Source organism: Nycticebus coucang, chromosome 2 (assembly GCF_027406575.1).
Source record: "Nycticebus coucang isolate mNycCou1 chromosome 2, mNycCou1.pri, whole genome shotgun sequence".
Taxonomy (NCBI): Eukaryota; Metazoa; Chordata; class Mammalia; order Primates; family Lorisidae; genus Nycticebus; species Nycticebus coucang.
The window spans coordinates 111,472,752-111,500,656 of NC_069781.1; the positions used below are offsets into that span (position 1 = coordinate 111,472,752).

Here is a 27,905-nt window from a genome sequence, read left to right on the forward strand (position 1 = left end):
ATGGAGAGCAAAAACAGATCATTCTCTCAGAGAGCTCTGGGATAATTCGAAGGAAGCTAATATTCGCCTCATTGAAATCCCTGAAAGTGACGAAGTGGTCTCGCAAGGCACAGAGGCCATCTCCATGAAATTATGAAAGAGAATTTTGCAGACATGCCAAGAGATTCTGAAATTCAGATAGCAGACAGGTTCAGAACCCCAGCACAACTCAATCCCAATAAGACATCCCCCAGGCATATCATAATTAACTTCACTAAAGTTAATATGAAGGAGAAAATTCTGAAAGCAGTCAGACGTAAGAAATCCATTACTTACAAGGGGAAGAATATTAGAATGACTGCAGATCTTTCTGCTGAAACTTTTCAAGCCAGAAGAGGGTGGTCATCAACTTTTAATCTCCTAAAGCAAAATAACTTTCAACCCCGGATCCTGTATCCAGCTAAACTGAGTTTCATTTATGATGGAGAAATTAAATACTTTAATGATATTCATATGTTGAAGAAATTTGCCATAACCAAACCAGCTATTCAGGATATCTTCAGACCTACCCTCCATAATGACCAGCCCAATCCTCTACAACAAAAGTAAACTCACTCAAAAACTTGTGATCAAACTCCAACTTCCACAGTGGGGAAAAGATTAAAAATGTCCACTGGACTTTCGGAAAACTCAATACCCAAAATTTTACCAGACTTATCAATATTCTCCATTCATATGAATGGCATAAACTGTACTCTAAAGAGGCACAGTTTAGCTGACTGGATACAAAAACTCAGGCCAGATATTTGTTGCATACAGGAGTCACATCTTACCTTAAAAGATAAATATAGACTCGGGGTAAAAGGATGGTCATCCATATTTCAGGCAAATGGTAATCAGAAAAAAGCAGGTGTTGCAAATCTATTTACAGACACAATAGGCTTTAAACCAACAAAAGTATGGAAGGATAAGAATGGTCACTTCATATTTGTTAAGGGTAATACTCAATATGATGAGATCTCAATTATTAATATTTATGCACCCAACCAGAATGCACCTCAATTTATAAGAGAAACTCTAACAGACATGAGCAACTTGATTTCCTCCATATCCATAATAGTCGGAGATTTCAACACTCCTTTGGCAGTGTTGGATCGATCCTCCAATAAGAAGCTGAGCAAAGAAATTTTAGATTTAAACTTAACCATCCAACATTTGGATTTAGTAGACATCTACAGAACATTTCATCCCAACAAAATAAAACTGAATACCCATACTTCTCATCAGCCCACGAAACATACTTCAAAATCGATCACCTCTTAAGTCACAAGTCTAACCTCACTGAATTTAAAGGAATTATTCTTTGCATCTTCTAGGACCACCGTGGATTAAAAGTTGAACTCAGTAACAAGAGGAATCTGCATACTCATACAAAAACATGGAAGTCAAATAACCTTATGCTGAATGACAGCGGGGTCAGAGATGAGATTAAGAAGGAAATTGCCAAATTTTTAGAACAAAATGACAATGAAGACATGAATTATCAGAACCTCTGGGATACCGCAAAGGCAGTCCTAAGAGGGAAATTTATAGCACTGCAAGTCTTCCTCAAGAGAACAGAAAGAGAGGAAGTTAACAACTTAATGGGACATCTTAAGCAACTGGAAAAGGAAGAACATTCCAACCCCAAACCCAGTAGAAGAAAAGAAATAACCAAAATTAGAGCAGAATTAAATGAAATTGAAAACAAAAGAATTATACAACAGATCAATAAATCAAAAAGTTGGTTTTTTGAAAAGGTCAATAAAATAGACAAACCTTTGGCTAACCTAACCAGGATAAAAAGAGTAAAGTCTCTTATCTCATCAATCAGAAATGACAAAGACAAAATACCAACAGACTCCTCAGAAATTCAAAAAATCCTTAATGAATATTGCAAAAACTTTATTCTCAGAAATATGAAAATCTGAAGAAAATTGACCAATACTTGGAAGTACGCCACGTTCCAAGACTTAGCCAGAATCAAGTGGAAATGCTGAATGGGCCAATATCAAGTTCTGAAATAGCATCAACCATACGAAATCTCCCTAAAAAGAAAAGCCCGGGACCAGATGGCTTCACGTCAGAATTCTACCAAACCTTTAAAGAGGAACTAGTACCTATATTACTCAACCTGTTCCAAAATGTAGAAAAAGAAAGAAGACTACCCAACATGTTCTATGAAGCAAACATCACCCTGATCCCCAAACCAGGAATAGACCCAACAAGAAAAGAAAATTATAGACCAATATCACTAATGAATATAGATGCAAAAATATTCAACAAGATCCTAACAAACAGAATCCAACAACACATCAAACAAATTATACATCATGACCAAGTCGGTTTTATCCCAGGGTCTCAAGGTTTGTTCAATATACGTAAATCTATAACTATAATTCAGCACATAAACAAATTAAAAAACAAGGACCATATGATTCTCTCAATTGATGCAGAAAAAGCTTTTGATAATATCCAGCATTTCTTCATGATCGAAACATTTAAGAAAATTGGTTTAGGAGGGACATTTCTCAAACTGATAGAGTCCATCCACAGCAAACCCACAGCCAATGTCGTATTGAATGGAGTTAAATTGAAATCATTTCCACTCAGATCAGGAACAAGACAAGGCTGCCCATTGTCCTCACTACTCTTTAACATTGTTGGAAGTTTTAGCCACCGCAATTAGGGAAGAAAAGGTGATCAAGGGTATCCATATAGGGTCAGAAGAGATCAAACTTTCGCTCTGCGCAGATGATATGCTTGTATATCTGGAAAACACCAGGGATTCTACTACAAAACTCTTAGAAGAGATCAAGGAATACAGCAGTGTCTCAGGTTACAAAATCAACATTCATAAATCGGTAGCCTTTATATATACCAACAATAGTCAAGCTGAAAAAACAGTTAAGGACCCTATTCCTTTTACAGTAGTGCCAAAGAAGATGAAATATTTGGGAGTTTATCTAACAAAGGACGTGAAAGATCTCTATAAGGAGAACTATGAAACTCTAAGAAAAGAAATAGCTGAAAATGTTAACAAATGGAAAAACATACCATGCTCATGACTGGGAAGAATCAACATTGTTAAAATGTCCGTACTACCCAAAGCAATATACAATTTTAATGCAATCCCTACTAAAGCTCCACTGTCATACTTTAAAGATCTTGACAAAATAATACTTCATTTTATATGGAATCATAAAAAACCTCAAATAGCCAATACATTACTCAGAAATAAAAACAAAGCAGGAGGAATCTTGCTACCAGACCTCAGACTATACTTTAAATCTATAGTGATCAAAACAGCACAGTACTGGCACAAAAACAGAGAAGTAGATGTCTGGAACAGAATAGAGAACCAAGATATGTATCCAGCTACTTACTGTTATTTGATCTTTGAAAAGCCAATTAGAAACATTCAGTGGGGAAAAGATTCCCTATTTAACAAATGGTGCTGGGTGAACTGGCTGGCAACCTGTAGAAGACTGGAACTAGACCCACACCTTTTACCATTAACTAAGATAGACTCTCACTGGATTAAAGATTTAAACTTAAGACATGAAACTATAAAAATACTAGAAGAGAGTGCAGGGAAAACCCTTGAAGAAATTGGTCTGGGCGAGTATTTTGTGAGAAGGACCCCCGAGGCAATTGAAGCAGCTTCAAAAATACACTACAGGGACCTGATCAAACTAAAGAGCTTCTGCACAGCCAAGAACACAGTAAGTAAAGCAAGCAAACAGCCCTCAGAATGGGAGAAGATATTTGCAGGTTATGTCTCCAACAAAGGTTTAATAACCAGAATCCACAGAAAACTCAAACGTACAAGCAAGAAAAGAACAAGTGATCCCATCACAGGCTGGGCAAGGGACTTGAAGAGAAACTTCTCTGAAGAAGACAGGCACACAGCCTACAGACATATGAAAAAATGCCCATCATCTTTAATCATCAGAGAAATGCAAATCAAAACTACTTTGAGATATCATCTAAATCCAGTAAGATTAGACCATATCACAAAATGCCGAGACCAGAGATGTTGGTGTGGATGTGGAGAAAAGGGAACACTTCTACACTGCTGGTAGGAATGCAAATTAATACATTCCTTCTGGAAAGATGTTTGGAGAACACTTAGAGATCTAAAAATAGATCTGCCATTCAATCCTATAATTCCTCTACTAGACATATACCCAGAAGACCAAAAATCACATCATAACAAAGATATTTGTACCAGAATGTTTATTGCAGCCCAATTCATAATTGTTAAGTCATGGAAAAAGCCCAAGTGCCCATCGATCCACGAATGGATTAATAAATTGTGGTGTATGTACACCATGGAATATTATGTAGCCTTAAAGGAAGATGGAGACTTTACCTCTTTCATGTTTACATATTCTTCTTAGTAAAGTATCTCAAGAATGGAAGAAAAAGTATCCAAGGTACTCAGCCCTACTATGAAACTAATTTATGGCTTTCACATGAAAACTATTACCCAGTTATAACCTAAGAATATGGGGAAAGGGCAAAGGGAGGAGATGAAGGGGGGAGAATGGGCAGAGGGAGGGTGATTGGTGAGATTACACCTGCGGTGCATCTTCCAAGCGTACTTGTGAAACTTAGTAAATGTAGAATGTAAATGTCTTAACACAATAACTAAGAAAATGTTAACCAATTGATGAAAATATGTCAAACTGTCTAGAAACCAATGCATGGTGCCCCATGATCGCATTGATGTACACAGCTATAATTTAATAAAAAATAAAATAAAATAAAATAGTTGGAGGCCAGCCTGAGCAACAGAAAGACCCCATCACTATTAAAAATAAAAAATAAAAGGCCCTTGAAGAAAAACTGTCACGGAAGAGTCATGGTGGGGCCGGGGCCCACTGCGTCTGCCGCCGCAGGCCTTATCTAAAAGCCAAGAATAATTGCCCGAATCTACTACCTTCTAAATCTACTATTAGACCTCAAAAGAATATTACCAACCATGTCATTTTGCCTGTCAAAGATAAAAGTTCCACTAGCATTAAACTCCAGCCCAGACCAGCCAATATTATAGGATGCCAGAAGCCGAAGTTGGAGCCACCAAAACTTCCAGGCAAAAGGCTGATTTCAACATATGTTTCTGCTAATCCAGACTGTAAGCCTTCTAGCAAGAGTTGTCAGCAGCATAAAGCTAGATCATCCACTGTGGGAGAACTGTCGAAAAAACCCACAGGGTCACTTAATATACAAGAATTGAAAACTACAAAGCAACAGGTCATAGATCAAACAATTGCTAAATGTACAGACTCGATGGACAGCACTTATGTTGAAAATGAATCTTTCGGTGGCTTTCTAAAAGATACCAACAAAGAGAACTTGCCCCGAATCTTATCAAAAACCTGAGAAGAAGCCAGACCCTGAGTTATGTACCAGAAATAAACCAAAAACTAACTCTTATAACCTAACCAAGAATAGTTTGGCTTCTAAACAAGTCTTGGGCAAAAATTCAGTTAATAATGCTGTTCTGAAAGACAGAATGAATAAACAATCTGTTGAGAAACACGAAACATGACTCTAACCCTAAAAATCACAGCAATCCTCTAGAGGAAGAAATCTTGCTAGACCAGGAGAAAAATCCCCAAGGATAGCTCCTTCTCAATTCTCTCAGATCCTTAGTAAGACTCAATCATCAAAGAAACCAGTGGTCAAAAAAATAAAGGTTAGTAGGAGTAAATATGAAAGATCAAATGAAACTAAGTTACGGTTATACCCTGTTGCTGAACAGAAAGTAAAGCCTACCAAGCCCAAGACAGACTCCAGTCTGCTTCCTCAAGGAAATAACAACAGATTTTCAAACATCAGACAAAATCAGAAATCCACTCAACCTTGTTTAAAACCTCAACCATCAGGTGTACTGCAAAAATCAAAAGCCATGAGCAGGAAACATAATTCGACAGTTGACCACTTTAATTCAGTCATTTCAAGCACCCCTACCATAAGAGCAAATGGAACCAATAGTAATAAATGTGGCAACAGCTTTCAACAAAAAGCACAGACTTTGGACTACAAATTGAAAAAGAGTCTTCCCCAGAGCCATTTTCTGAACAAGACAGCTCCCAAAACTCAAGCTAGTTTCACAAACAAAAATGGACCAAAAGTCCCAAATGGGACCCAAGCGAATACAAACATTAAAAAGAAGGCAACAGTTGAGGATCGAAGGAAACAACTGGAAGAATGGCAGAAATCTAAGGGAAAAATATATAAACGGCCTCCAATGGAATTTAAGAAAAAAGGAAAATAATAGAAGAAATGAACATTTCATTCTGGCAGAGCATTGAAAAAGAAGAGGAAGAAAGGAAAGCACAACTTGAATTGTCCAGTAAAATTAACAACACTCTTACAGAATGTCTGAAGCTCATTGAAGGGGGTGAATTTTCTAGTGAAATACATACCATACTGTCCAGCATTCCCGAAGCTGAAAAATTTGCTAAATTTTGGATCTGCAAAGCAAAGTTGTTGGCAAGTAAAGGCACCTTTGATGTTATTGGTTTATATGAAGAGGCCATTGAAAATGGAACAACACCAATACAAGAGTTGCGAGATGTTGTGGTTAATATTTTGCAAGAACCACAGAAGCTGCTAAAACTAATATAATATCAGTGGAAGAACCGACCAAGAATGCGGAATCTATAAAGTCTTGTCTCTCTCCAGAAGAGAAGGAACAAGTTGCAGCAACACCTCAAATAACCAAGGCAGAACAAGATAATCATCCTGGTATCAAATTACAGATTGCTTCAATCCCTAGAATAAACGGGATGCCAGAAGTGCAAGACAAGAAGCTTATTACTCCTGTTCGGCAAGTATCGAGTGAGCAGTGTCCCGCTACCTGGAAATGCTTCAGGAACATGATTTAGTAGTGGCTTCTCTTGATGAGCTACTAGAAGTGGAAGAAACAGAGTGTTTTATATTCCGCACAAATGAGGCTTTGCCTGTAACATTAGGGTTTCAAGTCCTTGAATCATAATTTCTGAATGCTTTTTTTTTTTAAGTGTTTCAGTGCCTTCATGAGACAAGAAATTCCCTTGTCCAATTGACCTAGGAAAAAATATGTCATAGAGAGACATCATGGATGCAGAATATGGACTCTCAGGACTTAGGAAGTAACTCACTGGGCTTACCCTCAAATTTTATATCCCCATGGGAACATATTTGGTTTATGTGTTTAAGACTACAGTTTGCCACAGTTTTACAGCATTTATACATTTCAAATTTCTGAATATTAATTAACCCCACAGCTATGTTAAAACTTTGTACTTTATCAATCTCTGCATATTGTTTATATGTTGGTCTCACAATATGACGGACTTTTCTTTCTGTATCCATCTTAGCAGAGAGAGCAAGTCCTTACAGCATGGAAGACCTGAGCTTTGAAACTAGCTTTCCAGGCTGAATGGAACTTAATGGATGGATAAACCAAATCCCCTCATTTTACAAATGAGTTTACACTAGCTATACCTTGGCTCAAAGAAAGCAAATGACATTTATGTGTGATCTTTGCCTTCTACCACTGTATCCTTGTAAATGAGAGGTAATTCTGTGTTAGGGCTCCTTCAATGAAACACAATCCTGAATTGGGTTGTCATCTAGCTTTTTATATCCAAACCTAATTTGCATTTGTTGTTCAGAAACAATTCAAGTAAAAAAAAACAAAAAAAAGTACAGGGGAGAGACCTGCGGAAGGGACACTTGCTTCAGTTCTCTGCTCTGCTAGGGGTAGCTGGCCTTAGAAGGCAGTGCGAGTCTCAGAGATTATAGTAAGTTACTTTTCCTTCCTTCTGGCAACTCTTCTTGGAAAAGTAAAATATAATGTATAGAAAAACCTGGTTAACACAATTTAAATTTTAGCTTTCTTAATATTTAAGTATCATCTACAATTTAAAAAATGATTAAGTTTTTGTTCATTCCTCCTTATTCATTTATCGTATTTGTTATAGATAACAGTGATGATGACTTGACATAGAGAATCAGGGGTTGTCTTAGGAAACACCAATAGGCTATCCTAAGAGGGCTCGTGGGGAGCAGTCATTACCCAGGAGAATTTACTTTGATCAGGGATCTATCAGCCCACCTAGGAACTGGATTTTTTCATTGTAAAGAAAGCAGATCTAATGTTGATCAAAAAAGAAAAAAAAGAAAAGAAAGAAAGCAGATCTATTTCTCAAGATCAGACTTTACAATAATGAAGTTCATAAAACGGAGCTATAAAACTATAATTCGACAGACTAACTTTCAATAAGAAATAGACTCTTATAACTCAGTAACAGAAAAACAAATAACCCAATTAAAAAATGGACAAAGAATCTGAACAGACATTTCTCCAAAGAAGACATTAAAATGACCAACAAGTATATCAAAAGGTGTTCAACATCAGTAATCATGAATGACACGTGAATTAAAATCACTATGAGATATCACCTCATATCCATAAAGATGGCTATTATCAAAAAGGTTAGACTTATGCGGTGGCTCATGCCTATAATCCCAACACTTTGGGAAGCCAGGTGGGTAGATTGCCTGAGCTCACCAGATCAGAAGACTATGAACCAGACCGAGACCCCATCGCTTGCATTGTGGCAGGTGCCTGTAGTCCCAGCTACTAGGGAGGGTGAGACAAGAGAATTGCTTGAGCCCAAGAGTTTGAGATTGCTGTGAGCTGTGACACCACATCACTCTACCTGGGTGGCAAAGTGAGTGTCTCAAGAAAAAAAAAATCAGACATAAAAAATGTCGGTAAGGATATGGAGAAAAGGAAATGCTGGTTCACTGCTGGTGGGATTGTAGATTGGTGCAGCCATCAAGGAAAACAGTATGGAGGTTTCTAAAGAAATTAAAAATAGAACTACCATATGACCCAGCAATCCCTCTTCTGAATATATGCCCAAAGAAAATGAAATCACCACCTGATAAGAATAACTGCACACACTATGGAATATCATTCATCCTTTTAAAGGATGATTCTGCCATTTGCCACAACATGGATGGACCTGGAGGACATCATGCGAAGTGAAATAAGCTGGACACAGAAAAATTATTACATCATCTCACATGTAGAATATTTTTTTAATCAATACATAGAGAATTAAACTGTTTGCCATAGATAGAAGAGGAAATAAATAGATGTAGGTCAAAGGTGTAGGTCATGCTACAAAGTAACATGTAGAATGAATAAGTCTAGAGCTAATGTATAGCATGAGGACTAAAGTTAATCAAATTGTATGTCTTCGGGAATTGTGTTAAGTAAGTAGATTTTAGCTGCTCTTGTCACCAAGAAAAACCTATATGACATGATAGACACATTAATCTTCTTTACTACAGTAACTATGTTACTATTTATATGTATCCCTTAACACACTGTAAACCTCAAATATATCCAATAAAATTGATTTAAGAAAAAAAAAAACAACCTGGCTGGGTGCCTGTAGTGGCAACTACTTGGGAGCCTGAAGCAGGAAGATCACTTGAGCCTAAGAGTTTGAGGTTGCTGTGCCATGGTACTCAACCAAAGGAAATAGAGTATGACTTTGTCTCTAAATAAATAAATAAATGTTAAGCAGAGATTTAATTTATTCACAGCATCCCTTCATCTACTTCCAGCATGAGCGTTCCGTCACCTATTGGAAAACCCGGGGTGTTGCCTCTTCCCCGGCATTTATCATCTGGTGAAACTATAAATTAAGATGTCCTCCCCTCCCTGAGAGAGGCTAAGAAGTTACAAAAGCCTCTGGAAATAGAGTGCTCACATTGGGGAAAATAAGAATGGATATTCATGGGTGCTGCCTGTGGCTCAAAGGAGTAGGGTGACAGCCCCATATGCCAGAGGTGGCAGGTTCAAACCTAGCCCCAGCCAAAAACTGCAAAAAAAAAGAATGGATATTCAAAGCTAATGTGATGCCTCAAGTTTCTCAGTGTGTGCTCAGAGATATATGCGGTTAACAAACCAGCTTTTGTTGATGAGAAACACCCACATCCCCTTAGTCCAGCCTCTGTGTCTGACTGCAGGCTGCTCACTCATTTGAGAAGACAAGTCACTTCCAGTCTAAGTCACCAGGAATCTCAGGGGCTTCAGCTGCTCCAAGGACCACTAGTGGGATTTAGTGATGGGAAGATGGTGCACCATGTTACTCTGGAGCTCTATGCCAGGTGAGGCCCTTGCAGGCAGGGCTCACAGGTGGTCGGACATGGGCCCAGATATAGAGGAGGATTGCAAGGAGGATGTCAGGATCAGCAAAATGATGAGGGTGCTTGCTTAGTTGTGTCGAATACTTTAATTCCATGTGAAAGATAGGTCCCAGAGACAGTGTTTTATATGCATTAATATCACAAAAGTCACTGGCCTGTTTTTCAAAGAAACTACAAGACCCCTACTGCCCCCAGCAGCTCTGCAGGGTGAGATGCTATACCATAGGGTTTTTCAAGGCCCTGAAACTTGCTACTTACATCGAGAAAGCATAGCTCTGCACCATCTTCTGGATGCAGGAGAACTGGAAGAGTAGTTTGTCAGCTGTAATTTTCAATGACGTCCGGAATGCTTTGTCTTTTTGGAAATGCAAAGACAAGATGAACACTCTGCTGTCCATTTCTCCTTATCAGACACTCTCAGGGAAGGAAGAAGTCAAGGATGTTGCAGAGATAATCACAAGTGAGCTCTGCTGTGAGCTTCCTGGACTGCTCAGTGGGATGGAACCTGCTCGATGGCCCTGCCTGCGGTCCCACGGCCCGTAGAGTCTGGTGACAAAGAAACAGGGAGCCTGGCCTCAAGGAATCGAAAGGTCTTTGAAGGGCTCTGGGACAAATGTTTTATTCAGAAGTGTCCAATCAGATTTTTTCTCCAGTTCGTGAATTTCTTCCTTGGTATCAGTTATGTACATTTGCAAGCAGATTGCAAGGTGCTCTAAATCAGCTCCCCTCTGACTTTCTAAAAGTCCATTTCATGCCCAGAAGCTGCAGAGTGGAACTTCTGTGAACCCAGTCATTGTTAAAAATAGGGAATTAAATTAATAGCATCCCCAAAGTTGTCAGGACATGCCCTGATTAACATAGTACAATTGTACGTGGATTCCGTGTTTGGGAATTCTGCTAAAGCTACACAATAACTAAACCCCAGGGTAGTGGGGAGCCATCATCAGGTTTGTTCTGTACTGGTCCCACCAATGTACGTCTGCTGAGAAGGAGGGCGAGAGGAGATGTGTGGTGCCCGCCACTACGCCCCCCAGTTACCACGAGTCCAGCAAGAGATGAGCGCACTCTTGGGTATATGTGAATCTGGGATTGGAAAGTACATGATTTGCATTCAGCATGGCTCCTGAAAACATAGAGACTGATTACCAGTATTCAAGGAAAGAAACTGATCTCTTCAAACACTAGAGAGAAGAAAACAGCTTTGCAGACCTGGTGAGAGCTCACCTGAACCTGCGATTTGCCCTTTCCTGAACAGTACATCACCCTCCTGGGAATTCTAATTATCTGTGGCTTTTGTGCAAGCTCGAAAGCAGAGTTCCTGGAAGATGTGAACCCACTCTAGATAGAAAGTTTCATTACATTTTAGAGCTGAAGCTATTCAGTTCTAGAACTCACCCCTCCCACTTTTTCGTCTCAGGGGCTGCTCCATGGATCCAGGGCAGACCTCCCCTCCTTCCCCTCACCTGCCCACATCTAGTCTCACAGCACCTCTGTTTTATGTCTGTGCAGGGGGCTGTGGCTGTGTGAGGTTTCAGCTAGAGCTAAAAGCATTCACTTGTTTTAAATCTTCTGAGAACCAGTGATACAGCCCCCTAGGAAATGCTGATAGGCAACATGGAATGACTAAATTAGTGACACAGAAAATCACTTGGTGACAGACACATCCATGTTATTAGAACATCTCACCCTAGTTCTTCCATCCTGCAGGGAGGGGTTCATCAGTCCTCCCACCGGGTGTCTGCAGATGTGTCCTCACCTGTAATCAGCCAGCTACACCCCAGCATTCGTAGGCCCTGGCTCTTAATGTGTTAGATGTCTTTCTCTGACTCACCATTAAGAAGTGACTTTCCTTGCCCCCATAAAGTGTGACACTTTATGGGGACAAGACATGATTGCAAGAGGGACTTTACCTAACAATTGCAATCAGTGTAACCTGGCTTATTGTACCCTCAATGAATCCCCAACAATAAAAAAGAAAAAAAAAAAAAAAAGAAGTGACTTTCCTAGAAATATGTTTCATGTCACCTCACATTCTCTCAGTCACATTAATTAATTTGATTTTAGTTGAGCAGCGCTGGTGGTGGTATGTGAATCTTCTTTCTTGCCCTAAATCATGTAAATGCCAACGGGGCACTGTCTTTCACTTTTTGGGGCCGGAAATACATCAAGCTTTCATTGAGAACATTCTCAAGTGACTTGTGAGGCTAGCAGCAGCCTGTGACCTTGACCCCAAGGACATAATTATCTTTATGGTGTTTTGACTGAGCATCTGTCTGTTTTTGTTGAACATGTGTCTATTGTTGGTGTGGCAGCAAGCTCCCCTCCACCTCTGCACCACGATCTCACACACAGCAGGGACAGATGGCGAAGGAGCTCTACAGCAACAGAACTTAATGCTGGGAAAAGATACACAGTCTGCACAAAAAAGGAACAAAAGAGACTGAACAAAGGATCATTTGGGAAGTGTGAAGAGCTTGGCTTTCCTTGAAATAACCTGGTCTGAGCCCAGTCTGGAGGAGTTCCCCTCCCCTAAAGATCCTGAGCTCTGTGCTGGGTTGGGTTGAGGGGAGACGTGAGGCTGTCACCCAGGACTGTGGGCTGCAAGGCTGTCTGCTTCAGGTCCAGCAGTTTATGGAGCTGGGTCAGGGGGTGTTGAATGCAGGGCATCTGCACATTAGGATGAGCAATAATGATGGCCCCAGAAGAGCAGGATAAGACCTGTATCTTCCCATGGGTCTGGATTAGGAGGACTGACATTGGTGTGAGCTCTGCACCAGAGCTGCTGGCTACAGTGGGTGTCAGAGAAGGTACTTTACAGATGGGCAACGAGCTGGGACTAGCCCAAGAAGTCCATTTATGGGGCCACTTTCTATGTTAGTTTCCAAGAGCAAGTGTGAGGGGAGGAGCCTCTGGAGAATGCTTATAATGCCACAGTGACCTATAAAGAAGGCTTGGGGAATGTGGGATTAGAAAGGAAGATCCCTGGCTGGCCATACTCTGGCAGCTGATAGGACTCAGGTGGACGCTGGATTCAGTGGTGACTGAATGAAAGCCATGGTCCAAGGACTTGGTCAGGAAACAAGCTGGAGCAGGCTTTGCTAAATGACGTCAAACACCACCAGGGCACTTGAGGAGGAGAAGAGATTGGAGGGCAGTGGAGCTCAGAATGGAGGGGGACGATTAGAGAGGAGGACAGGGCAGAGGCTGAAAGTCAGGGATGAAACACATGTTTAACACCTGATGGTTCCCATTCATAGAATGGGATGGTGAGGGCAGAGGATGTCAGGAGGTGTTTGCTAACTTCTCAGCCACCTGGCAGCTACAGGCCAAGGCTGTGGAGTCTCCCACTCCTGACCCTGATTATGACTCCCACTCACCTGGAGGGGTGGTGTCCCACCCAGCCATCTTGGTCAGCCTCAGGCTACACACTGCCCCCTCAGGGACCTCAGGATTTTCCCTGCGCATGTGGTTAATTGTAGGGGAAAGAGGAGAAAGCCAATGGTGCTTGCACCGTGGGCATGTGCGTGCAGCCAGGGTGTTGTCGGCCACCATGGCAGGCAGTACAGTCTCCACAGTGGGCAGGCAGAGCAGTCTTCACAGTGGGCATGCTTCAGGGGCTCGGACACCCTCTCCCGGTGATGCACTGGGTGCTGTCTGCTAACTCGCACCTCCCTCTCATTGGGATAATTACTCCTGGGTAGAAATTCAGAAGTGCTAGAATCCACCAGAAAAAGGGTTTGGGGCTACAGATGGGAGAGCCCAGCCCACCTGAACTGAGCCTACCCCCTCCAGGCTGAAGCCCCACTCTCCGTGGTCACGGGCAGCTTGGAATTCTTTCCACTCAAAGACTGGTGAGGCCCCAGGAACACATGCCAGCTAACGTTGAGGAGGAGCCTCACCAGGGGATATTGAGCAGTGGAACTTCCTGTCCCTATCCATGTTCAGTCAGGCCACAGACAACTTGTGACCCTCCACTCCGGCCCACTCTGGGGGGTCTCCCTGAGGCCTGAACACACGCAGCGTATCGGGGCCTTGTGGTCAGCCTGTGACACATGAGGAGGCCAGAGCCTCTGCTCTGGGGGTGTTTCTGAACCTCGTTGCCTGGCTGGAGCAGGCACCCTCTGGCTGTCCCCGTTTCAGGGTGTCCAGCCTGGGAATAGCGTCTGGCCACTTTCCCCTTATTCAGGCATCCATGTAAGTGCAAACTTCAGACAGTGGCCCACTACAGGGTGGGCTGTGCGACTCCTCACCACTGACTGTCTCCGGGGAGAAGCCAGAAGTTCAAGATTCCCTGAGGTCTGAGAAATGAAAGGGGAGATTAAAAGAAAACTATACACCATGACTCAAGGGCTTTTCCTTTATGAGCAGGAGAGTTGTTAGACACAGTAATACATCCCCCAGTGTTTTGAGGAACCTCCTCAGAAGTTCACTGTCTGAGACAGACACCTCAACCAATCACATCAAAGATCTCACTTGCGGGCCTGTGATAGGAAACATTAAAAAGTGTGATGTGTGTGGATTGTCAGACTCTAGGCCAAAGGCCCGCAGCCCACGGTGCTCTGGGTCCTTGATCCAGCCTAGGCTCTTGCATAAGACCTGTCCTGGGAACCACCACTTTGCAGAATAAGCATGGCAGAGAGGAAACCCTGTCGCTGAAGTGTTTAAGGGCCCCTTGTTGGAGACAGAGGCTTGGCAGTGAGGCTATCCACAAGGACTGGTCCCACCAGCCCTGACTTTGTCTGGGGAGCAGTCAGAGGAATGAGCTGGCATCCTGGCTCATGGAGAACTCCTTTTCACAGCTCCAGAACTGAACGTGGCTCCAGCATGAAAGGTGTGTGGGTATCAGAGGTTCTCGGACCGCACTGTGCAGCTGAGTCACCTCAGGGCTTGTTAAAACACAGTTGGGGCCACCTGCACGGTTTCTGACTCAGCAGGCCTGGGGTGGGGCCCAGCAGTTTGCTCTTCTGACCAGCTCCAGGCAATGCAGATGCTGCTGACCACACTGTGAGAACCATTGGTGTGGGTCCTGAGAATGTGTAGGAGCCAAGCCCATGGCTCGCTGGGGCCCTAGCAGAGAGGACCAGGCTCACCCTTTCTCTTTTCCTCTCCATAAAATAGGTATATTAGCCCCAATGGCGACTCGGATGGAAAGAAGGACTCTGTGCCAGGTGGCGAGCTCCTCCCACACATCCTCACCAAGGCTGACTCGGGCACTGCTGGAGAGTGAGGAGGGCACAACCAGAGCCTGGGCCCTCCCCAGAGTCTGCACTGATGCCAGCCTTGCATCCCATCGCCTGAGTCCACTGCTGCTGCCATAGACCAGGGGTAGGAAAGACAAAGGCAGCCCTTAGGAGGGGGGATGATCCACTTCCCCCAGGGATCCCGCTGATAATAATGGAATGCCAGAAAGATTACTGCAGCACCCCCAAATAGCTTTAGAAATAGTGGGTCCTGCCTGATAAATACTGCCCCACAGTGCTCATGAAGTTAGAAAACAGGAGGTGCTGACTTTAAAGGTAAGTGGGATACAGTTCTTCTGATACAGAGTGGTAGAAGCTGCTTCAGAAAAAAGCAAATTCGACTCCTATATCTGATGTATTTGGTGAAAGTGTTGCCCACAAAATTCAGCTGTGCCAGAAATGACACTCACAGATATTTTGTCTTCAAAGCTAGACTGGAAACCAACACAGTTTATCTGTTGAATGATTACTTTACATCCCAGAAAAACTAGTCTTGCAGCTTAGTACAGATACTTACAATAATTTTATCATGGGTTTTCATTATTCACTTAGATCTATTCTGATACCAAAGAAGAGATTTGGGGAGACAGACATCTTAAAATGATATGCATTTGGTGGGATAGAAGGTGGGAGAGAGGGCCCTTTTGATGAAGCAACTCAGGGCAGAGAATGAGACAGATACTTTTATTAGAGTAGACACAGAATTTTCAAGAATTTAATCCTAGCCCTGTGAAATCTTGCAGATAATCTTTGATGCTAGACAAAACCAAGAGCCTCTTCTCTCACTTCAACAGCCTCAGACTGCAGAGTGCCTTGCCTTCCATCCTAGGCCTGCTCAGGGAACAACTGCAGTTAAACATATATCACTGTTAAGAAACCAGTCGCAAACCTCTACCCTGCTGGCTACTCGATTGAGGGCTCCATGCAAGAAAACGTGGGGCTATTCATGCCCTCGCCAGGTTGGATGAAGCCCACAGTCATTTGGGAGAGCCATCTGCCTTGTTCATGCTCATCTCACTCAGAGACACCCTCACGGACACATCCAGAAATAATGTTTAATCAAATATCTGGGCACCGTGTGGCCCAGTTAAGGTGATACAGAAAATTAATCTCCACAGAGTAATAATAGTTCTATGTGAATAATAATGAAATTCACTTACAAATTTATATGTATGTATGAAACATCATTACATGTGTATCATCATTTAACGTAACACAATAAACAATGTTTTATTAGTATGACATCTTGACTGATATAAGATTTTTCTGGTTTGTTTCTCGGAAATTTATTTATTATGTAATCAAAATTTGTACTTTTGCAATTTAATTATAATCGATATAATTGAAAGCAATGTCAGCCACTGTTGGCAAATGCAAGATTGCAAATAACATCTAATCATTGTTTACGTTTAAGTAGGACACTCATGCTAATGAAAATGTAACTGGAGCTGTTAAGAGCATCATTTATAGGAATTGAAGCACATTTCTATAAAATTTGGGGTAGGTTCCTAATCAATTATTTTAAAACAATAACTTTAGTACATCCAGAATTAATGATTCTTACAGAACAAATTTTCTAAAAAGTATTGATTTACCACAAAAATGAATTTCATCCAATTCTGAATTTAATTTCAAATGCAAACACAATGGCATTTTAAAGTTTGCCCCAACATTCCCTGCAACTTGTGGAAGGTGCACCAGAAACCCTAGGTGGCTTCACAATTTGTATACAATTAAAATGCCCATTTGCACATCCTACCACTGTATCTTCAGTGAAAAAATTAATTCCTTCTTCTTCAAAATTGTTTCCTCAGAAGCCCTTTCTGAAATGAGTGTTTTTTTCCATCAGTGTTACAATAATTGTTATAAATTTCATTCCTATTTCTAGCTAATATGGTGAGTATTTGTTTTGCAATGTTGCAGCAATTTTTAATAGTATGGATTCTAAATTCTTAGAAAAAAATCTCATAACTCCCTGATCTACTTTATTACATAGTCCACACGTGCACCTTTGTTCTGTAATAATGTGGTGGTAAAATGAACAGCCTGAGCCCTGGAATCTCTTGCTCTAGGTCCCACTGGGGCCCCATGAAGAGTCCTCCTCTTGCTTGGGGTCCCTGAAGCCATTTCCAGCAGTGCCACTGCTGCCTCTGCTGCCATTGCCAGAGTCACTGCGAGCACTGTGGGCCCAGGGCCCAGCTGTGTCTGTGGCCTGGAGACCACACCGTGCCCTGGGATCCCCTGGGCTTGCCCAGTGCAACTGCTTGGTGCCCAGACCGCAGAGCACACTCACAGAGCAGGGCTCATCTCCTCACTTGCATTCTCTATTGTTCATACTTCACTTAAAAAACACAAGTTCAGGACAGAATTTTTAACAATTTATGAGGAATGCCCTAAAACTTTAAACCAGCATGGGGATCCTCCTGAGAGCAGGGTCCCAGCGCAGTCCCATGGGGCTTGCCTGGTTTGCAGACCCACAGAGCTGTCCCTGCCGCTGCCCACTGTAGATTTTTAGAGGGTGGCAACTGTTTGTTGGGCTATTTGAACCTCCTCTGGGATGTTGTGTGGACTTTTCCCTGGCTCACTGTTTGGCTAAGCCCTCCTTCCTTGCATAAAAAGGGGTGTGTTCTTGAGGGTTACACTGATAACTTCACCACGCTAGCCTGATGGAATTCTAGGCTTTCTCATACTTGTAGAATTATTACTAGTTTTCTCATTTCAGGTATCCTGGTTCATACTTTGGTACTGACACGCTCTCTATCAGTGCTTGATTTATTTGCTATTCCTTGGTGACCACTTTGCACACATTCTGGCTGAAACCACTTACAGAGGGTACCTGGGTATCTGACAGAAAATACTTTAACCCAAAGAATAGCTATGGTGTTGATAAGTATGGGCAAACAGGTCCATTGGGGGGCTACTCTCAGCAAATCGGAGCTGCAAATATGAATTATTAACACAAATTGTATTTGTGGATTTGAAAATCTGTCTACATGTAATTACATTTATGCCAGTGTCTTTTTAATATATGCTGTGCTACAGAAAAGTTGCGTAACACTTAATTATAAATGTGATATTGTTGTCCTATATACACGAATCCATAAACTGTGAGACACCAATAAGCATTTCTTTAAATATATTTCCAGATTTTTTGTTTTTGGCTCTTTGGAACATATCATCAGTAAAACAAAGCCTTACAGACGGGTCTGCAGAACCTGCGTTTGCGTGGGGGTGGTACACAGTCAGGAAGGCAGGATTAAATTGGCAAAACACCACAGCCCTGACATTCAAACCTGCAGCTATGGACTAGTTCACAGTAACGTTCTTCTCGGGAACACCTGGATGCTCGACAGTAAGGCCCCTTGCTTTGCTGGTGTTTGGATTTGGAGTAACACACATTGAGTATCTGAGTCAGAACCCTAAAGCAGAAAGACATTTTGTGATTATAACTGTATGAAGAAAAGAGAAAGTTCACAGCACCAGAAGTCATCCCTTGACATAATTCTAACTAACATATTTTCTACCATCATTTCATTTTGAAAGTTTTTGAACATGGATTAGTTGAAACAATTGCAGGGTGAGCACTTACGTTGCCATGACTCAGTTGCTACCTTTGTCACCTTAGTCCACTTGTTTTGACTGGTCTGTTCACTCGTCTTTCTCTCTGTCTACCCATTGGTTCGCATTTTTGGATTCATTTCAAAGTAAGTCACAGGCATCAGGACCTTTTGGCCCTGCACACCACGGGATGCATGCAACTGACTTGAACTCGATATTTATCTGTTCTGCATTTCTTCTGTTTAAAGTTATACAGAGTTAAAAGCACATATTTTGAGAGCACCATTTTTAATGGGTTTTGACCAAGGCACACATCTGTCTAACCCAAATTCCTGCCGAGACGTTGAACTTTGCCATCATGCCTGAGAGCTCTCTCAGGCCCCTCCCTGTCTCTACCAGACAACTCCCTTTGCAGGTACCGTTCTGATCTCGTTCACTGATGCTTAGTCTTACCCATTGATAGTTCTTTTCTTCTTACACAACCAAATAAATAGAATTTTACAGATTTTGTTTTCAAACTCATGAAACTTTAGTAATTCATCATATGCTCATTTATTTTTTAATATGTAAAGGCAGTTTCTAATGACAACCAAAACACGCCTCAGGAAAAATGTCAAAGAAAACCTTTGATGTCTTTGAGCAGAGTGTGGGCTCCTGAACAAGGCAGCTGTGGGCAGAAGGGAGCAGGATTTATTGCTTCCCTCAGGTAGTTTGGCTGTTTAGGGAAAAGAAAATAGGTGAAGTCATCTGTTGAGTATCCCCCGAGGGAGAATCAAAGCAAGTCTATCTTTTCATCATGCAGGAATTGATGGCATTTTCTCTGCTCACATCGTTGGAAAGCAGAGCCTTTCTCTTCCCACAGCTCTGTCTACATTCTTCTTTTCTATTTTCTCTTCAGAAGGTGCTCGCCAGAGACAAAAGAGCTCTCTACAGGCGGCACCATTTAGCCAGCAGGAGTCAGGCCTTGCTTGAGGGGGGGGGGGGGCGGACACAGAGCACTGACCATAGTTCACTGCCCCGGGGGCAAGGCTGGAAACAGACACACAGTGGGCAGGTAGCAGAGTACACGTGCCCTCAGCTCTCTTTCCTGTATGTTTTGCTCAGCAAGTTGATTGAAACTGGAACATCATGGTCTGTCAAAACCCCAAAGTGTGGGTATAGGGCAGAGCTTCCCCAGTTTGACCAATCCTGAGCTACCCTTATTTTGTCAAAAGGTACAAATCTTGATTTACTTACCCACTCATCCATCCATTCATCCATTCCTTTATTCATTTCACCTCCCGTGTCCCCCAAATGGTCTTTCCATTTCCTTTCTACCATCCAGAAGTAGCAGAAGTAGCCCCAGTACCTTCCTCCACCACTGCAGCCAACCTATACCTGATGCTGTTAAGCCTGCCTAACATCTCAGAATATGGTTTTTCATCTCCATTTCTTCATGAAATAAATGTCACTGAGCATCTCCCCCATCCCAGGTGTTTACTATGCAACTGGGATGTAGTGGTACACAAAAAAGATTGGGCTCCTACCCTCCTGGAGATTGCGATCTAGGGATGAAAGAAATGAACTGACTGAACCAATAAACACATTGGAGTGCAGTAAGTCACCCTCAACATCCTCAACAGGTTCTTGGAAACCTCAGGTGAAACCGGGAAACGGGAAACCACAGGCTAATCCTGTAACCAAGAGGTAAGTTTCTATGGCATATTTCTGGTCACAAAAACATCAACTGCTAAATAAAGACCCAAACTCTTCTGAAATGAACAATGAAATAAATGTAAGAAAAATTAATAAAAACAAGTAAGAGAATTATTGACCCAATTTTGGTGAATTTTGGTGGTGTCCCACACAGTCTCACCACCAGTGCTGGTGGGTTAAATCAGGGATAAATGTTTGCAAAGCAAAACTTATCAGGAGCACCCCCTTCCACCATGCCAACTAACAATCACATAGACAGCAGCCTGTTGAGCCCACTTAGCACATTGTTTATTTTCATGCATCTGCACAATTATCAGATGATCTATGAGTTTTTATTTGACAATAATTTGTATTCATTCATTTTTTCCAACTTGCTTATTCCAGTTTATGGGCGAGGGTGAGCAGACTTTGTCCTGGCTGTTCTAGGCACTAGACAGGAGGTAGCCCTGTCCCACCACAGGCCTCACTCACACACACCCACACTCACTCCCACTGGGGCGGTGTAGACATGCCCATTCAGCAAATGTGCACAGTTTTGGATTGTGGGAGAAAACCAGAGTACCCAGGGACAACCACATAGAGAGAACGTGCAAACTCAACATAGACAGTGGCCCTGGGTAAGAATCAATTTTTTTCTTTCTTTTTTTTTTTTTATTAGTATTAAATCATAGCTGTGTAAATTAACGCGATCATGGGGCACCATACACTGGTTTTATAGATCGTTTGACACATTTTCATCGCACTGGTTAACATAGCCTTCCTGGCATTTTCTTAGTTATTGTGTTAGAACATTTATATTGTACATTTACTAAGTTTCACATGTACACTTGTAAGATGCACCGCAGGTGTAATCCCACCAATCACCCTCCCTCCACCCATCCTCCCCCCTCCCTACCCTCCCTGTCTGCCTTCCCCCTATTCTTAGGTCATAAATGAGTTATAGCTTTCATGTGAAAGCCAGAAATTAGTTTCACAGTAGGGCTGAGTACATTGGATACTTTTTCTTCCATTTTTGAGATACTTTACTAAGAAGAATATGTTCCAGCTCCATCCATGTAAACATGAAAGAGGTAAAGTCTCCATCTTTCTTTAAAGCTGCGTAATATTCCATGGTGTACATGTACCACAACACTGTAAATCAAGTGACACTGAAATGCCATCCTTCAAGGACCCACTGGGAATCAGATCATGGCAAGTGCTATGAGTAGGAAATTCAAAACCAAGGGTCAGGCAATGTGTAGAAAAAGAAGCAATAGCATATAAAGAGCTTTCTGAGGAGAAGATAGTGGAATTAAGTTTGAATGCTCAGAAGGAGTCACGTGACCATGGTGATCAGGGTGGGACTCTCAGGCAGAGGGATCCAGTGTTGACATCTGAAACTGTTCTTATAAAATTAATAAAACCAGGTTGCTGGGATGTTAACAGGAACATAGTCTTGGAAAGCACAGTTCCACCCTGGCCAGCTCTTGCCCCCTAGCCCACTGTCTTGTAGCCAGCCCTCACCCTGCAGCCCACTCTCTTGTACTGTTTATTCCTTAGGAGTCACATAGCCTTTGTCACCAAGTCCGGTAACTTCCCTCCCTCAGTCCTGCAGACAACATCGTTAATGTTAAACCTAAGACTGTTTTCTATATTTCCCAATCTTCCTGCCATGCTGCCAAAACGGCCATGGCTCTGGATTGCTGCTGCTCTGAGGGAAAAATGGCCTTACCTTGGCAACAGGTGACCTGCCGTGCAGGGCCAGCCTGCGCCTTCTCCAGCCACTCATCTGCACCCTCCCCCATGAGCCTTTCTTCAGCCTTCCCAGCACACATGACATTTTCTCCAGCTACAGGCTCACCCTCCAGATTCCAAATTACCCATCGTTACCTCAGGAAAGCCTTTCCTGACCTATTTTCCATAATCAGATGTTCCAACAGCATGTATTCAGGGCACAGTGGCCTTCCTTTTATAGCACTGAGCACTCTGGAAATTTCTCATGTAATTTAGAATTATTTCATTAATATCTGTCTATAAAATTCTATGGAGCAGCTCCCCCTTAGAATACAATTTTTTTTTTTTGTTTGGACACAGAGTCATACCCTGTCACCCTAGGTAGAGTGCTGTGGCAACATAGCTCAGAGCAACCTCAAATTCCTGGGTTCAAGCGATCTTCTTGCCTCAGCCTCCCAAGTAGCTGGGAATACAGGCACCTGCCACCATGACCTGATAACTTTTCTATTTTTTTAGTACAGATGGGGTCTCACTCTCGCTCAGGTTAATCTCAAACTCGTGAGCTCAAGCAGACCACCTGCCTCGGCCTCCCAGAGTGCTAGGATTACAGGTGTGAGCCACCGCACCGGCTAGAATATACTTTTTAAAGTGTTGAATTAACAAATAAAATCATGAATAACATTCATGAATTTGGAAGTTGACCACATGGAGAAGACATTCTCATTTGTGTGTATGTGATGAGTGTGTTTGTGTGTGAGGCATGTACATGAATGGGCAGCCTGTGTGTGAGACGTGTGTAGAATCTGTGCTATGTGTACAGTCTGTGCATGCATGTGGTCTGTGTGTGGTGTAAGTATATCACGTGTGTGACTCCTGTCATGTTTGCATGTGTGGCGTGTGTGTGCTGTGGTGTATGTATGTTTATCGCATGTGTGTGAAATGTGTGGTGCGTGGGGTACATATGTGTGTGGCCCTTGTGTGTGTGTGATATGTGTGTGAGTGCATGACCTGTGTAGTATGAGTGTGGTACGTGCATAGTGTGAGGGTGTGTGTGCGAGGGGTGTGTATGACGTGTGTGCTGTGGTGTGTGGCCCTTGTGTGTGTGTGACACGTGTGTGACGTGTCACCAAGAAGAGGAGACGATGAGCATTATTAAATAATCCTCAAGTCCCTCCAGTGTATGTTTTATCAGCTGCTAGTAGAAGATGGGCTTTTGTTTTGCTTTTATTTTTATTTGTATTTAGGCTTTGCTTTGCATTTTCATAGCAGACTATGCATTTCCAAAAAAATAATGAATCATATTAAATAATTTCATAAGAACTCTATGATAGAAATAAACAAAAATTAGGTAAGTTATTATTTAATAAAGAGGGTCTTTTATTTAAGTCCAAAACATACAAGATACACATAAAGAAGCCCTTGGTAGATAGTCTGAAAATAAGCTTTCTTTCTTACAGAAATTACTTTTTTATTTATAGCAAAGTAGAAAATCTAATTTTCTTAGCATTTGCAAACAGATCTCATGACACAGCAATTTGGTGTGTAGAAACACCATAGTGGATGCTGACAGTATTTCCTTGGATCTGCCCACAGCCTCTCTGAAGGGACATTATTGCCCCATTGATAGCTGTGGAAAGCCCAAGGTTATCCCTGCGTCATCTCAGAGTCCCGGTGGCTGCCTCCAGTGACCAGTCAAGACCCTCCCGGCGAATGCCGGCTACTGACATTTGCAGTGAAATCAGCATTTCCAAGTCCTTCCTCCCCGTCTGTGACTGTCCACAAACTTCTGAGGCTGCTGGCCCTGGTCTCTCTAGGGCTTTCCGCTCTCAGTATTCCATGAAGGTTCTGACAAAAACAGATAGTGCAGTCACTCTTGGATTGAATTGATTGGACTGGAAACAATTTAAGCTTGGTTTGCCAAACAATCTGAGCAAAAGATATTTTTTATAGACTCCAAATGACACCCTTCAGCCCTTACTTGCCAAGTCAAATCACAGTAAAATCTTCTTTGATATCATTTTTTAAAATAGTCAGCAAAGATCTCTAAACCCATTTTCCTCACAAAGCTGGGGCACACCACCCCCATCCTGACTCACAGACCAACATAATGTGAAATCATGAAACTGTTTTGACTGGAGATAAGTCCCCAAGCCTATCCCATCAAACATACATAAATCAGAAAACAGAAGCTCATACAGATGGCAGCAGCGTATGCAGCTGGCTGCAGATGAACAAAGGCTCTAAGACCTATCATTTCTCTCTTCCACTTTCAACACTTTTCCTATTATCCTCTTATTATGACATGTGTACCATAAACATAAAATAAATATAAACTGGGATTATGTCGTGACATTTTCTACGTATCCACCCTTAAACTGCTATGTTACTATTAATTTATCTTCATTTATAGATTGGTTATTTTTTAAATCGTCTGTGTAAAGATAATCAGCCAGCATCTGTTTGCAAGAAGATAAATCTCCCGAAGAAAAAGTGGTAGGAAATTGGAGAAGAGAAAGGAAGGGAAAATGCTGTGTGTAGGTGATCATTTCTACAGAACCTGCAGAGTTTTCATTATACTGAAAGGTTTCTATGGAAAAAATTGCAGATCGCTTCTCCAAAACCTCCTGGGCTAGAATAATTTACAATACTTAGAGGTTTAGGTGAAAAAAATTCAAAGAAAAGAAAAACCACATCCCTCTCCTCTCCTCTCCTCTGTTTTCCTTTCTTTCTTTCTTTTTTTTTTTTTTTTGGCATAACTAAACCTAAAGCCTTTGTAAAATTCAGCCTGTATGTGCTGTTTAATTATTGCTAGAGAGAAGGCGAAGTCAAAAGACTCAGTCACACTTCAGCTTTCTGGGGAAAAAAAGATGCAAATTTACATAAATAAAGAGGTCCCCTCTGCATCAAGAGATCACCTCATCTTTCTGGGCACTCTGCAGACACAGCTTGCAGGAGAGTGGCGGTTTGGGTTTCAGATGTATGATATCAAGGCTATGGGAATTATATGTTGTGTTATTGCAGTTCATCGTTGGAAGAAACCTAACATTTCTCTAATGGGAAACAATTGCCTCAGAGTGGGCTCTGACGACTTTATTTGTGCTGAGGAATGTAGCTGTGTTCACCCTGTAATTACAGTGACACAACAAACCTTGGCAAACGTTGGCACAGCACAGCAACCTTTGTCATGGTGGAGTCCTGAGCTGCAGGAATACTCGGAGGAGCCCAGCCCCTCTCAGAGGCTTCGTGGGCACCTGCTGCGTCTTATACCCTGGGCTTCTGGGGATTGTGCTCTGTCATATGGCTAAAAGGCCTGATAACCAGAGAACACAGGATCCTCATTCAAGTAGGGGGACCCAGGCCCCATCCTGGACCTGCTGCATCAGAGTCTCACATTTGAATGTGCACATGTCTACTGTTCACCAATTTGGGAGATGCTGGAGGATCCCAGAAGTCCCCTTCGGGTTTAACAGCCTATGATAATCTCAGTACTTGATCTCAAATGAGAGAAAGAAACAGATAAGTGGGAATGACCCAAGAAGACTTTTCAAAACACAGGATCCTTTTTCCCACACCCCTTGGTTACGCTGAGATCTCTGAAGACATTGGGACTATGTGTGTTTTGAACTGAGCTCCAGACTGGACACAGCATCCACTGACAACCACACACCTGTGCCATGATGGGAAGGAAATGACCCCAGTGGCCACTCATGCAGCCAGGGCATACTGACAGAGCACCCACAATTTATTTGTTTGGAAAGTTTTGGGTACTTATTCTGTTCCCTACCCTCACCCTCACATGTTTCCTGTCCAACAGAATTACCATGTACGTGGCAGAGTTCCCAGCTCCACAGATCATATAATCAGACAATGCAACTTTCCTGACTACATGATATTTACAAGTTGGAAAAACAGGGGACATGCCTCAGAGATAAAACGCATGTGCACAATAGAAGAGATGACCCAAAGGAGAGTGTGGTTGAGGGTCAAATAACGATACAATACAACCAACAAATGCCTTGAAAAGGAGACTTCATAGGATTGGAGAGGGCAGGCTAGTTTGGGTCACTCAGCAGCGGGAACAGAGGGAAGGCATACTACAATGGAGAAGCTGTTCTCAGGAGAAAACACAGAAATTAAGAAAAGCATAAATTATTTAATTCCAGAAAAGTTAATTTGCCTCTGTATCAAACATCGTTGTTTTGCTTGTGAAATGACATTGGTCTATCCTTTGCATACACAAAATTTGAATGTGTGATAATTTGCATTAATGACAACACCCTCGAGTAAGTAGAGGATGTATGGTGAGGACTGAACTCTGACTTTTTTATTCTCTTGTCCAAATTCCTTTCTAAGAGGAATTTCTAAGAGGCTTAGAAAGGAATTTGAGTCACACCAATGACAAAATCTGGTTAATTGGGTTATTATTAACACATTACAACCCGGCTTCCTGTCCAACCTGATTCCAGTATAGCAACACATGATAAATAGAAGACTTCCCATCTAACTCAAGCATTCATCTCTACTCACTACAGGTCTTTGACAAAACTTAACTCTCTCAACGTACTGCCAACTAAAGAATCCCTAAAACCTACTTAGGACTTGTAACCCCCGCTTTGAGATGTCCTACCTCTTCAGGCCAAACCAATGTAATTCTTCCATGTATTGATTTATGTTTTTACCTATAATTCCTGCCTCCATGAATGTATAAAACCAAATGGTAACCTGGCCACTTTGGACACATTTTCTCAAGACCTCATGAGACCATGTTCTCCAGGCTGAGGTCACACACGTGCAGCTCAGAATAAACAAACTTCTTTATTTTACAGAGTTTGGGTTTCTCTCCATTAACAATGGCAATGATTTTCTCTCCTAAGAACTGAAACAACATAGATCCACATGATGAAGAGAACCATATCAAGTTCACTATGACAAAAAGGAGGAGAAGCAGGAGGAGAAAATGTGTGAGCAGATATCTATCTAAAGCACCAACCAAAATAAAGACCTGTAAAGAGGGTGCACCTGCCCGAAGTAAGTTAGAAAAAGAAGTGGTGAGTAGGGCAACGGGCGCATGGGACACACGCACAGATTCTGCTTCTAATTACTCACAAATCCTTCTGGAGCTGAAATCTCAAGTGCATGGACTCTCAACTGAGAGTACCAAATATTATGGGTTAATGGATCAAGATGTTATTTGGTCCATTCCCTAAAGGAAGTAGGCAAAGCAGCAGAGGGCTTCCCACCAGCAAGCCTCCCCCACTGTGACCAACTTGAAGGCACGAATGGTTTTAAGTCAAAACTCCCTGACATTTAAAAATTCACTTTAGCCAGCTGCTGCAGGCTGACAGCTGCACACCACTGCCCAGCTCAGTGGTGGCACAGCCACTCTCCCCTTATTGGGAGCCTACCAACTCCTGTAAATTTGCAAATAGAAAAATATTGTCCTCATTAATCATGGGC

General features: G+C 42.1%; 1 pseudogene; it reads left to right on the forward strand.

The window, feature by feature from the left end:
• The first annotated feature begins 5,298 nt into the window (after positions 1 to 5,298).
• Positions 5,299 to 7,372, forward strand: LOC128572273 (cytoskeleton-associated protein 2-like; annotated as a pseudogene).
• Positions 7,373 to 27,905: the final 20,533 nt, after the last annotated feature.